Genomic DNA, 11,827 nt, shown 5'->3' on the forward strand with positions numbered 1-11,827 from the left:
ATCGTCCAGAATTTACGAGAGGGGAGTGTGGGGAGACAAGTTCCCTCAGTGAACTGTTTTGTCTCTATCTTATCAGAGCCAGTGTGTGGTGACAGCCCAGTCCTGCAGAGCGAGTGGAGATAGATGGAGGCGGAGTGCGTGCTCACCCTTTTATCGCTCCTCGTCTATTACCAGTGTCTGAGAGAGAGAGAGAGAGAGAGAAAGAGAGAGAGCCACGTGACGGATGGCTGGCTCCACACTCTATTCCCCCTTCTCCTTCATTTTTCTCCACCTGGTTACTCTGTCTGTACGTCTACGATCTTACTTCTTGCGTCATTATTTTTTATTTTTTTGTTGTATTCTTGCAACCTTTTAAATGAAGGCATTGCTTGGGATATGTCGGCAAAACTACAATTTTCAATGACAATCAGATCCCCTGTGAGCGTCTTATCAATGAAGCATTAAAGGGGAACATTATCAGCAGACCTATGTAAGTGTCAATATATACCTTGATGTTGCAGAAAAAAGACCATTTATTTTTTTTAACCAATTTCCAAACTCTAAATGGGTGAATTTTGGCCAATTAAACGCCTTTCTGTTTATCGGTCTTTTAGCGATGACGTCACCGAGGTAACACATTACAAACACCGGGTCTCAGCTCTGTTATTTTCCGTTTTTTCGACTATTTTTTGGAACCTTGGAGACGTCATGCCTGGTCGGTGTGTTGTCGGAGGGTGTAACAACACTAACAGGGAGGGATTCAAGTTGCACCACTGGCAAGAAATCTGCCGCCAGACCCTCATTGAATGTACCAGAGTGTCTTCACATTTCACCGGCGATGCTAAGACAGACATGGCACAGAGATGTATGGATAACCTGCAGATGCATTTGCAACAACAAAGTCAACGAAATCACAAAGGGGAATTTTGTTGATGTTATTGACTTATGTGCTAATCAGACATATTTGGTCACGGCTTGACTGCCAGCTAATCGATGCTAACATGCTACGCTAATCGATGCTAACATGCTATTTAAGCTAGCTGTATGTACATTTGAAACTAAATGCCCACATTTAATGCGAAACAAACACTTACCAATCGACGGATTTAAGTTGCTCCAGTGTCACAAGATGCGAAAGTCCTGATCGTTTGGTCCGCACATTTTACCGGCGATGCTAATAAGGCAGCCATGCTATGGGCCACTTCATTAGGTACACCCACGCTATGGCCGAATAGCGTCAATAGCTATTCGCTCAATAGCTTCAATTTCTTCTTCGCTATCCGCCTCCATACTCCGACCATCTCTTTCAATACATGCGTAATCTGTTGAATCGCTTAAGCCGCTGAAATCCGAGTCTGAATCCGAGCTAATGTCGCTATATCATCAATCAATCAATCAATGTTTATTTATATAGCCCCAAATCACAAATGTCTCAAAGAACTGCACAAACCATTACGACTACAACATCCTCGGAAGAACCCACAAAAGGGCAAGGAAAACTCACACCCAGTGGGCAGGGAGAATTCACATCCAGTGGGACGCCAGTGACAATGCTGACTATGAGAAACCTTGCAGAGGACCTCAGATGTGGGCAACCCCCCCTCTCTAGGGGACCGAAAGCAATGGATGTCGAGCGGGTCTAACATGATACTGTGAAAGTTCAATCCATAGTGGCTCCAAGACAGCAGTGAGAGTCCTGTCCACAGGAAACCATCTCAAGCGGATCAGCAGCGTAGAGATGTCCCCAACCGATACAGGCGAGCGGTCCATCCTGGGTCCCGACGAGCGGTCCATCCTGGGTCTCGAGTCTATATATATTATATATATTATATATATATTAAAGCTTTTTTTAGGGATATGCCGGGAGGTGTAACATTTTGAAAAAAACTTCGAAAAATAAAACAAGCCACTGGGAACTGATTTTTATTGTTTTTAACCATTTTGAAATTGTGATAATGTTCCCCTTTAACACAACCACTAGGAATAAAATAATAATAATTAAAAAAAAATATATATATATATATATATATATGCTTGAGATACGTCTGCAAAACAAAAATGTTCAATGACAATCAGATCCCCTGTGAGAATCCTACCAATGACGCATTAACCCAACCAACAGGAAAACAATAATAATAAAAAATTATATATATATATACATATGCTTGCGATACGTCAGCAATGTCAATCAGATTCCCTGTGAGAATCCTACCAATAAAGCATTAACCCAACCAACAGGAAAAAAAATTATATTAAAGAAAAAAATCTATAATGGACCGCTCGCCTGTATCGGTTGGGGACATCTCTACGCTGCTGATCCGCTTGAGATGGTTTCCTGTGGACGGGACTCTCGCGGCTGTGTTGGAGCCACTATGGATTGAACTTTCACAGTATCATGTTAGACCCGCTCGACATCCATTGCTTTCGGTCCCCTAGAGGGGGGGGGGTTTAGGGGGGCTGCCCACATCTGAGGTCCTCTCCAAGGTTTCTCATAGTCAGCATTGTCACTGGCGTCCCACTGGATGTGAATTCTCCCTGCCCACTGGGTGTGAGTTTTCCTTGCCCTTTTGTGGGTTCTTCCGAGGATGTTGTAGTCGTAATGATTTGTGCAGTCCTTTGAGACATTTGTGATTTGGGGCTATATAAATAAACATTGATTGATTAAATACAAATTTTTATATATATATATATATATATATATACACATATGTTTGAGATACGTCAGCAACACTAAAATTATCAATGACAATCAGATCCCCTGTGAGAATCCTACAAATGAATTATTAACCCTAACCACCATGGAAAAAACAAAACAAAAAAACAAAAATAAACATGCTTGAGATTTGGCCGCATAAATACAATTTTTAATGACAATCATATCACTTGTGAGGATCCTATCAATTAAGGAATCAACTTAAGCAACAGGGGAAAAAAACACTTTTGAGTCCGCAAAACTACAATTTTCAATGACTATCAGATCCCCTGTGAGAATCTTACCAATGAAGCAATAACCCAACCACCAGGAGAGAAAAAAACAAATAAAACAGAAAAGAAACAGGTATCATGTGTGAGCAGATAATACTGTATCATCTCCTTCTTTGTCGGAATGATCAGGTCCTAATACATCGGTCGGGCATTGGGGGATGAGGCAAGCACTAAACCACACCCACTCTACCGTATGACATCCGTCTTGCTTTTCGGTTGAGTCGAAGCCTGTTTTGGAAATAAAATGAAATAAATAAAACATCCACTGGTGGGCCGATGTGTAATTACGACAGCAGGAGGCAAGAGCAGCTTGATTGGCAGCAGGTACTTAGTCACAGCCGTGGTAAAATGAACATTGTTCCTGGGGTTGGACATCTGAAAAAAAAAAAAAAAAATTAAAATCTAAGGATGTAGTGCAGACCTCCAATGAAGTAATGCACGGGAAATAACTTGGTGTTTGCAATGTAGTAGATCTCCCTACAAATCCACCCTCCATGTTTGCGAGTGACTGTTTACGGTTAGTCTTAAAGGAAACTAACAAAAAAATCAGCTATATAATCAAATTTTTGCCCAGTACTTCTGACAGAATCTTAAAGAGATACTGCACTTTTTTTTGTTTTGTTTTTTGGGGTCGGGGAATTCAGCCTATCAGTCACAACATTTTACACTGAAAAAAATGACCGTAAAAAACTACGGCAAGCCAGTGTTGAATAGACCGCGAAATCAACAATTTCTGCTAACCGAGAAACGGTCGATCCGTGTTTTTCAACCTTTTTTGAGGCAAGGCACATTTTTTTTTTCATTAAAACAAGCCGGAGGCGCACCACCAGCAGGAAACGTTAAAAAATGAAACTCCACCAGTTTGTTGGTGTTTTCCTCTGTGTAGTGCTTTTTATTCTTGTCTTGCGCTCTTATTTTGGTGACCCTTCCTTCCTGTTTTGTCGGTATTTTACTGTAGCCGTTCCATGTCTTCCTTTGAGTGTTTTGTGTTAGCAAGCAAGGCTATTTACGTTTGTTGCTATCCGTCTTTGTGTGGACTTCCTGTTATTTTTGTGGACGTCGTAAGTTTTTGCCGTCGTCCAGCATTCTGTTTCTGTTAATTTTTACTTTTGAATTGCGCTTTTCCTTTTTGTTCATTTTTGTTTTGAGCATTTTTTTTTTGTCCATATGTGACATGTATCAGACTTTTTTTTCAATGTGAACAGTACAATTACGATTTATTTTTTTTGACACCCCCCCCCCCACCCCCCCCTGTATGTGGATATACAATGGGGGGGGAAAAAGTCCATATTTTAGTGAGGGTTTGTTTACTTTGAACACTTTGATACTTTATATCAAACAAACATAACAAAGGGGGATTAATCAACTTTCTGTGCTGCTCTGCCAAAACGCACAAACACAGAAGCCACTACGGTGCCCTCACAAATAATCAGAAATCACAAAAAAAAAATTTTTTTAATCCTTAACTTCAACAATAATACTACAATAATAAACATTTAAAAAAAGTGAAATCTACTTCCATTAACATTGGCGAGGAGCAGATGAGAAAGCAGTGCACGGGGCATATTTTACAAAAAACGTCATCCAATTAAAACTTGCTGCGGCATGATGCCTGCTTTGTTGGGGTGGGCTGAATCGCTTGGTAGAGCGGGAGGGTTCCAGGTTCGATCCCCGCTTCCACCATCCGAGTCACTACCTCAGTGTCCTTGGGCAAGACACTTCACCCGCCCGCTCGCAGTGCCACCCAAATGTAACTTAGATATTGGGTTTCACTATGGAAAAGCATTTTGAGTGACTAGAGAATTAACTAACTACCTAACCTGACGCATTCCGACTTTTAGAAAGCGATGAACTACCTGCTGCCACCTACTGGCACGGAGTGTGACGTGGTTACCTTGCCGAGCTCGACACCGCACAGATACTAAGCAATGGCCCATTGTTGATTTGCAAAAAATAGCCATGCTGCTCCGGCTTTTAGCTCAGTAGCCAGCACGCTTGTCTCTCATGCCAGCGCCCCCCTGTTGGCTGTACAGAGCCAGGGAAGTGTCACTCAGTCCATGGTCACGTTGCCTTGACGTTTACATGCATCACTAATCATTCCTAGAAATGTTCTGGCATAACTCGTGAGCACATGGCAGACGTAACCTTGCGGAAAGGTTACCACAACATTTTTTAAGCCAGAGGGGCTGCGGTGACCACCGTCCACACATCAGCGGCTTCATCAACAGTCAGTGTCCGCTGCGGACTGCGGCAATGCGTCATGTGACTCGTGCGCCCGCGTTTGTTGTTTAGTCATGGTTTAAGTCCTCGTCCCCTTTTATGGACTCGGTGCGCGGCATTCAAAAGGAAAACTATCGCGTGTAAAGAAGTTCAAAAGGGTTTCATTGAGACCTGGCCAGGCAGATGTGGGCTTCACTTGGTCACATGACGAACACAAGTACCGGTTGTCAAAGAGACAAAGGAGTCGAGAAATACAATTTCTGGAGAGGAGGCTACGCCGGATAGTCGAACCTCGGATTCAGGAGGAACAGTGTGGTTTTCGTCCTGGTCGTGGAACTGTGGACCAGCTCTATACTCTCGGCAGGGTTCTTGAGGGTGCATGGGAGTTTGCCCAACCAGTCCACATGTGCTTTGTGGACCTGGAGAAGGCATTCGACCGTGTCCCCCCGGGAAGTCCTGTGGGGAGTGCTCAGAGATGATTTGCAAATCATTGTTCTCCGTTTATATTTACATCTAACACAATTTCCCAACTCATATGGAAACAGGGTTTGTTTATCTCCCGAGTTCGGAGGTCTCTAGGTTGGCAAGTATGGTCGCGGTCCAATAGAAAAACAACGGGTACCGTTCACATTCGAACTGATAAGATACCAAATTCCAGTACCTGGGAATCGATACCATTTTCGTTACTTTGGTGTGTGTTAACAATTGTGATTACATATTGATATTCACAACACCATTTAAGAAGTGGCAGTATCATTGAAGGGCTGAGTGGCAGCTGTCATTTTCATTGCCACGTCCATATTTCCGGTTGTCTGGTCAACACGGTGCGGGGGAACTCTCTGCAGATGTAGAACATTGGATCCTTGTCACTGGACATTGTGGTATCGACTGATCTGTCACTGTGTTGTTTGCTCAGCTACTTAGCATCCTCTCATGAGATGCTGGGGGGGGAATTATCCAACTGAAGCTTGTCGGTCTGTAGCAGCGGAATTGATCTATACTCCTACATCACTGACCGGTCACTTGACACAGCTGCAAAATAAACCACGCTGTAGCTTAGTTGGCGCCGTTAATGCCACCATGAGCTAACTGCTAACTTGCCAGCAAGGACACTACGTTGTGGTTAGGAGGAGTTGTGTCAAATTAGCACAACACAGCTAAAACGTGTCATCAACATGCATATATTAAAAACTATTTAGTCTGCCAAAGTATACTATTTGTATTGTCTATATTGAGCAACTAGGGACGGGTACCGTTCACATTCGAATTGATACGGAACCTGGGAATCGATATCGGTCCTTAAGGGTACAAATTTTCGTTACTTTGGTGTGTGTTAACAAATATTAATTGCTTTTGAATATGTTTTATTGCAACATTTTTTAAAAATAGCTACATTTGCAAATCCAAGTCAGACAATAAATGGCGATAGTAGTGTGTTTTTTGTTGTATTGTTGTGCTCTAAAAAGTGTTAATACTGTAAGTATTGTGGTTATCACGCACCGCCTGATTGTAACGTGCATCTTAGTTAGTAGTTTTCATCACCCGATTTCGAGGCGTTGAAAACGCCATGTAAAATAGCTAATGCCTATCAGTAGCATGTTAAGTTAAGTTAGGTTTAACGTGCATATATATTAAAAACTATTTGGTTCCCAGGCTGGCCTGGGAACGCCTCGGGATCCCCCGGGAAGAGCTAGACGAAGTGGCTGGAGATAGGGAAGTCTGGGCTTCCCTGCTTAGGCTGCTGCCCCCGCGACCCGACCTCGGATAAGCGGAAGATGATGGATGGATGGATATTGAGCAACTAGGGACGGGTACCGTTCACATTCGAACCGATACGGAACCAAATTCCGGGACCTGGGAATCTATACCAGTCCTTAAGGGTAAACATTTTCGTTACTTTGGTGTGTGTTAACAAATATTAATTGCTTTTGAACATTTTTTATTGCAACATTTTTAATAAAATAGCTACATTTGCAAGTCCAAGTCAGACAATAAATAGTGATAGTGTTGTGTTTTTTGTTGTATTGTTGTGCTTTGAAAAGTGTTAATACTATAAGTATTGTGGTTATCACGCACCGCTTGACTGTAATGTGCATCTTAGTTAATAGTTTTCATTACCCGATTTCGAGGTGTTGAAATCGCCATGTAAAATAGCTAATGCTAATCAGTAGCATGTTAAGTTAAGTTAAGTTTAACGTGCATATATATTAAAAACTTTTGTCTACCAAAGTATAAAATTTGTATTGTCTATATTGAGCAACTAGGGACGGGTAATGTTCACATTCGAACCGATACGGAACCAAATTCCGGTACCTGGGAATCGATACCGGTCCTTAAGGGTACATATTTTCGTTACTTTGGTGTGTGTTAACAAATATTAAGTGCTTTTGCACATTTTTCATTGCAACATTTTTTAAAAATAGCTACATTTGCAAGTCCAAGACGGACAATAAATGGCAATAGTGTTGTGTTTTTTGTTGTATCGTTGCGCTCTAAAAAGTGTTAATCCTATAAGTATTGTGGTTATCACGCACCGCCTGATTGTAATGTGCATCTTAGTTAGTAGTTTTCATTACCCGATTTCGAGGCGTTGAAAACGCCATGTAAAATAGCTAATGCTAATCAGTAGCATGTTAAGTTAAGTTAAGTTTAACGTGCATATATATTAAAAACTTTTGTCTGCCAAAGTATACAATTTGTATTGTCTATATTGAGCAACTAGGGACGGGTACCGTTCACATTCGAACCGATACGGTACCAAATTCCGCTACCTGGGAATCGATACCAGTCCTTAAGGGTACACATTTTCGTTTCTTTGGTGTGTGTTAACAAATATTAATTGCTTTTGAACATTTTTTATTGCAACATTTTTAATAAAATAGCTACATTTGCAAGTCCAAGACAGACAATAAATGGCGATAGTGTTATGTTTTTTGTTGTATTGTTGCGCTCTAAAAAGTGTTAATCCTATAAGTATTGTGGTTATCACGCACCGCCTGATTGTAATGTGCATCTTATTTAGTAGTTTTCATTACCCAATTTCGAGGTGTTGAAAACGCCATGTAAAATAGCTAATGCTTATCAGTAGCATGTTAGTTTAAGTTAAGTTTAACGTGCATATATATTAAAAACTATTTTCTGCCAAAGTATATTATTTGTATTGTCTATATTGCGCAACTAGGGACGGGTACTGTTCACATTCGAACTGATAAGGAACGAAATTCCGGTACCTGGGAATCGATACCAGTCCTTAAGGGTACACATTTTCGTTTCTTTGGTGTGTGTTAAAAAATATTATTTGCTTTTGAATTTTTTTTTTTAAAAATAGCTACATTTGCAAGTCCAAGACAGACAATAAATGGCGATAGTGTTATGTTTTTTGTTGTATTGTTGCGCTCTAAAAAGTGTTAATCCTATAAGTATTGTGGTTATCACGCACCGCCTGATTGTAATGTGCATCTTAATTAGTAGTTTTCATTACCCAATTTCGAGGCGTTGAAATTGCCATGTAAAATAGCTAATGCTTATCAGTAGCATGTTAAGTTAAGTTTAACGTGCATATATATTAAAAACTATTGTTTGCCAAAGTATACTATTTGTATTGTCTATATTGCGCAACTAGGGACGGGTACCGTTCACATTCGAACCGATACGGTACCAAATTCCGGTACCTGGGAATCAATACCGGTCCTTAAGGGTACATATTTTCGTTACTTTGGTGTGTGTTAACAAATATTAATTGCTTTTGAACATTTTTAATTGCAACATTTTTAAAAAAATAGCTACATTTGCAAGTCCAAGACAGACAATAAATGGCGATAGTAGTGTGTTTTTGTTGTATTGTTGTGCTCTGAAAAGTGTTAATACTATAAGTATTGTGGTTATCACGCACTGCCTGATTGTAACGTGCATCTTAGTTAGTAGTTTTCATTACCCGATTTCGAGGCGTTGAAATCGCCATGTAAAATAGCTAATGCTTATCAGTAGCATGTTAAGTTAAGTTTAACGTGCATATATATTAAAAACTTTTGTCTACCAAAGTATACAATTTGTATTGTCTTTATTGAGCAACTAGCGACGTGTACCGTTCACATTCGAACCGATACGGAACCAAATTCCGGGACCTGGGAATCGATACCAGTCCTTAAGGGTACACATTTTCGTTACTTTGGTGTGTGTTAACAAATATTAATTGCTTTTGAACATTTTTTATTGCAACATTTTTTTTAAATAGCTACATTTGGAAGTCCATGACAGACAATAAATGGCGATAGTAGTGTGTTTTTTGTTGTATTGTTGTGTTCTAAAAAGTGTTAATCCTATAAGTATCGTGGTTATCACGCACCGCCTGATTGTAACGTGCATCTTAGTGAGTAGTTTTCATTACCCGATTTCGAGGCGTTGAAATTGCCATGTAAAATAGCTAATGCTTATCAGTAGCATGTTAGTTTAAGTTAAGTTTAACGTGCATATATATTAAAAACTATTGTCTGCCAAAGTATACAATTTGTATCGTCTATATTGAGCAACTTGGGACGGGTACCGTTCACATTCGAACCGATACGGTACCAAATTCCGGTACCTGGGAATCGATACCGGTCCTTAAGGGTACACATTTTCGTTACTTTGGTGTGTGTTAACAAATATTATTTGCTTTTGACCTTTTTTTTTAAAAATAGCTACATTTGCAAGTCCAAGACAGACAATAAATGGCGATAGTAGTGTGTTTTTTGTTGTATTGTTGTGCTCTAAAAAGTGTTAATCCTATAAGTATTGTGGTTATCACGCACCGCCTGATTGTAACGTGCATCTTAGTGAGTAGTTTTCATTACCCGATTTCGAGGTGTTAAAATTGCCATGTAAAATAGCTAATGGTTATCAGTAGCATGTTAAGTTAAGTTAAGTTTAACGTATATATATATTAAAAACTATTGTCTGCCGAAGTATACAATTTGTATTGTCTGTATTGCGCAACTAGGGACGGGTACCGTTCACATTCGAACCGATACGGTACCAAATTCCGCTACCTGGGAATCGATACCAGTCCTTAAGGGTACACATTTTCGTTACTTTGGTGTGTGTTAACAAATATTAATTGCTTTTGAATTTTTTTTTTTTAAATAGCTACATTTGCAAGTCCAAGACAGACAATAAATAGTGATAGTGTTGTGTTTTTTGTTGTATTGTTGCGCTCTAAAAAGTGTTAATCCTATAAGTATTGTGGTTATCACGCACCACCTGACTGTAATGTGCATCTTAGTTAGTAGTTTTCATTACCCGATTTCGAGGCGTTGAAAACGCCATGTAAAATAGCTAATGCTTATAAGTAGCATGTTAAGTTAAGTTTAACATGCATATATATTAAAAACTATCGTTTGCCAAAGTATATTATTTGTATTGTCTGTTTTGCGCAACTAGGGACGGGTACCGTTCACATTCGAACCGATACGGTACCAAATTCCGGTACCTGGGAATCGATTCCAGTCCTTAAGGGTACACATTTTCGTTTCTTTGGTGTGTGTTAACAAATATTAATTGCTTTTGAACATTTTTAATTGCAACATTTTTTTAAAATAGCTACATATGCAAGTCCAAGACAGACAATAAATGGCGATAGTAGTGTGTTTTTTTGTTGTATTGTTGTGCTCTGAAAAGTGTTAATACTATAAGTATTGTGGTTATCACGCACTGCCTGATTGTAACGTGCATCTTAGTTAGTAGTTTTCATTACCCGATTTCGAGGCGTTGAAATCGCCATGTAAAATAGCTAATGCTTATCAGTAGCATGTTAAGTTAAGTTTAACGTGCATATATATTAAAAACTATTGTCTGCCAAAGTATATTATTTGTATTGTCTATATTGAGCAACTAGGGACGGGTACCGTTCACATTCGAACCGATACGGTACCAAATTCCGGTACCTGGGAATCGATACCAGTCCTTAAGGGTACACATTTTCGTTACTTTGGTGTGTGTTAACAAATATTAATTGCTTTTGAACATTTTTTATTGCAACGTTTTTTTAAAATAGCTACATTTGCAAGTCCAAGACAGACAATAAATGGCAATAGTAGTGTGTTTTTTGTTGTATTGTTGCGCTCTAAAAAGTGTTAATCCTATAGGTATTGTGGTTATCACCTACCACCTGATTGTAACGTGCATCTTAGTTAGTAGTTTTCATTACCCGATTTCGAGGCATTGAAATCGCCATGTAAAATAGCTAATGCTTATAAGTAGCATGTTAAGTTAAGTTTAACGTGCATATATATTAAAAACTATTTTCTGCCAAAGTATACAATTTGTATTGTCTATATTGAGCAACTAGGGACGGGTACCATTCATATTCCAACCGATACGGTACCGAATTCCGGTACCTGAGGATCGATACCAGTCCTTAACAGTACGCATTTTCGTTACTTTGGTGTGTATTAACAAATATTGTTTTTGAACATAAAATAATATATATTTTTTTGCAACATTTAAAAAAATAGCCAAATATGCAAGTCCAAGACAGACAATAAATGGCGATAGTAGTGTGTTTTTGTTATATTGTTGTGCTCTGAAAAGTGTTAATACTATAAGTATTGTGGTTATCACGCACCGCTTGATTGTAACGTGCATCTTAGTTACTAGTTTTCATTAC

At 39.4% G+C, this 11,827-nt stretch overlaps 1 protein-coding gene across 1 annotated transcript in view; it reads left to right on the forward strand.

The window, feature by feature from the left end:
- zgc:172282 (leucine-rich repeat and fibronectin type III domain-containing protein 1-like protein) overlaps positions 1 to 11,827 on the forward strand; it is a 473,431-nt gene that overhangs the window by 47,179 nt on the left and 414,425 nt on the right. The gene's annotated exons all lie outside the window — the stretch shown is intronic.

The sequence above is a fragment of the Nerophis ophidion genome, linkage group LG13, assembly GCF_033978795.1.
Source record: "Nerophis ophidion isolate RoL-2023_Sa linkage group LG13, RoL_Noph_v1.0, whole genome shotgun sequence".
Lineage (NCBI taxonomy): Eukaryota > Metazoa > Chordata > Actinopteri > Syngnathiformes > Syngnathidae > Nerophis > Nerophis ophidion.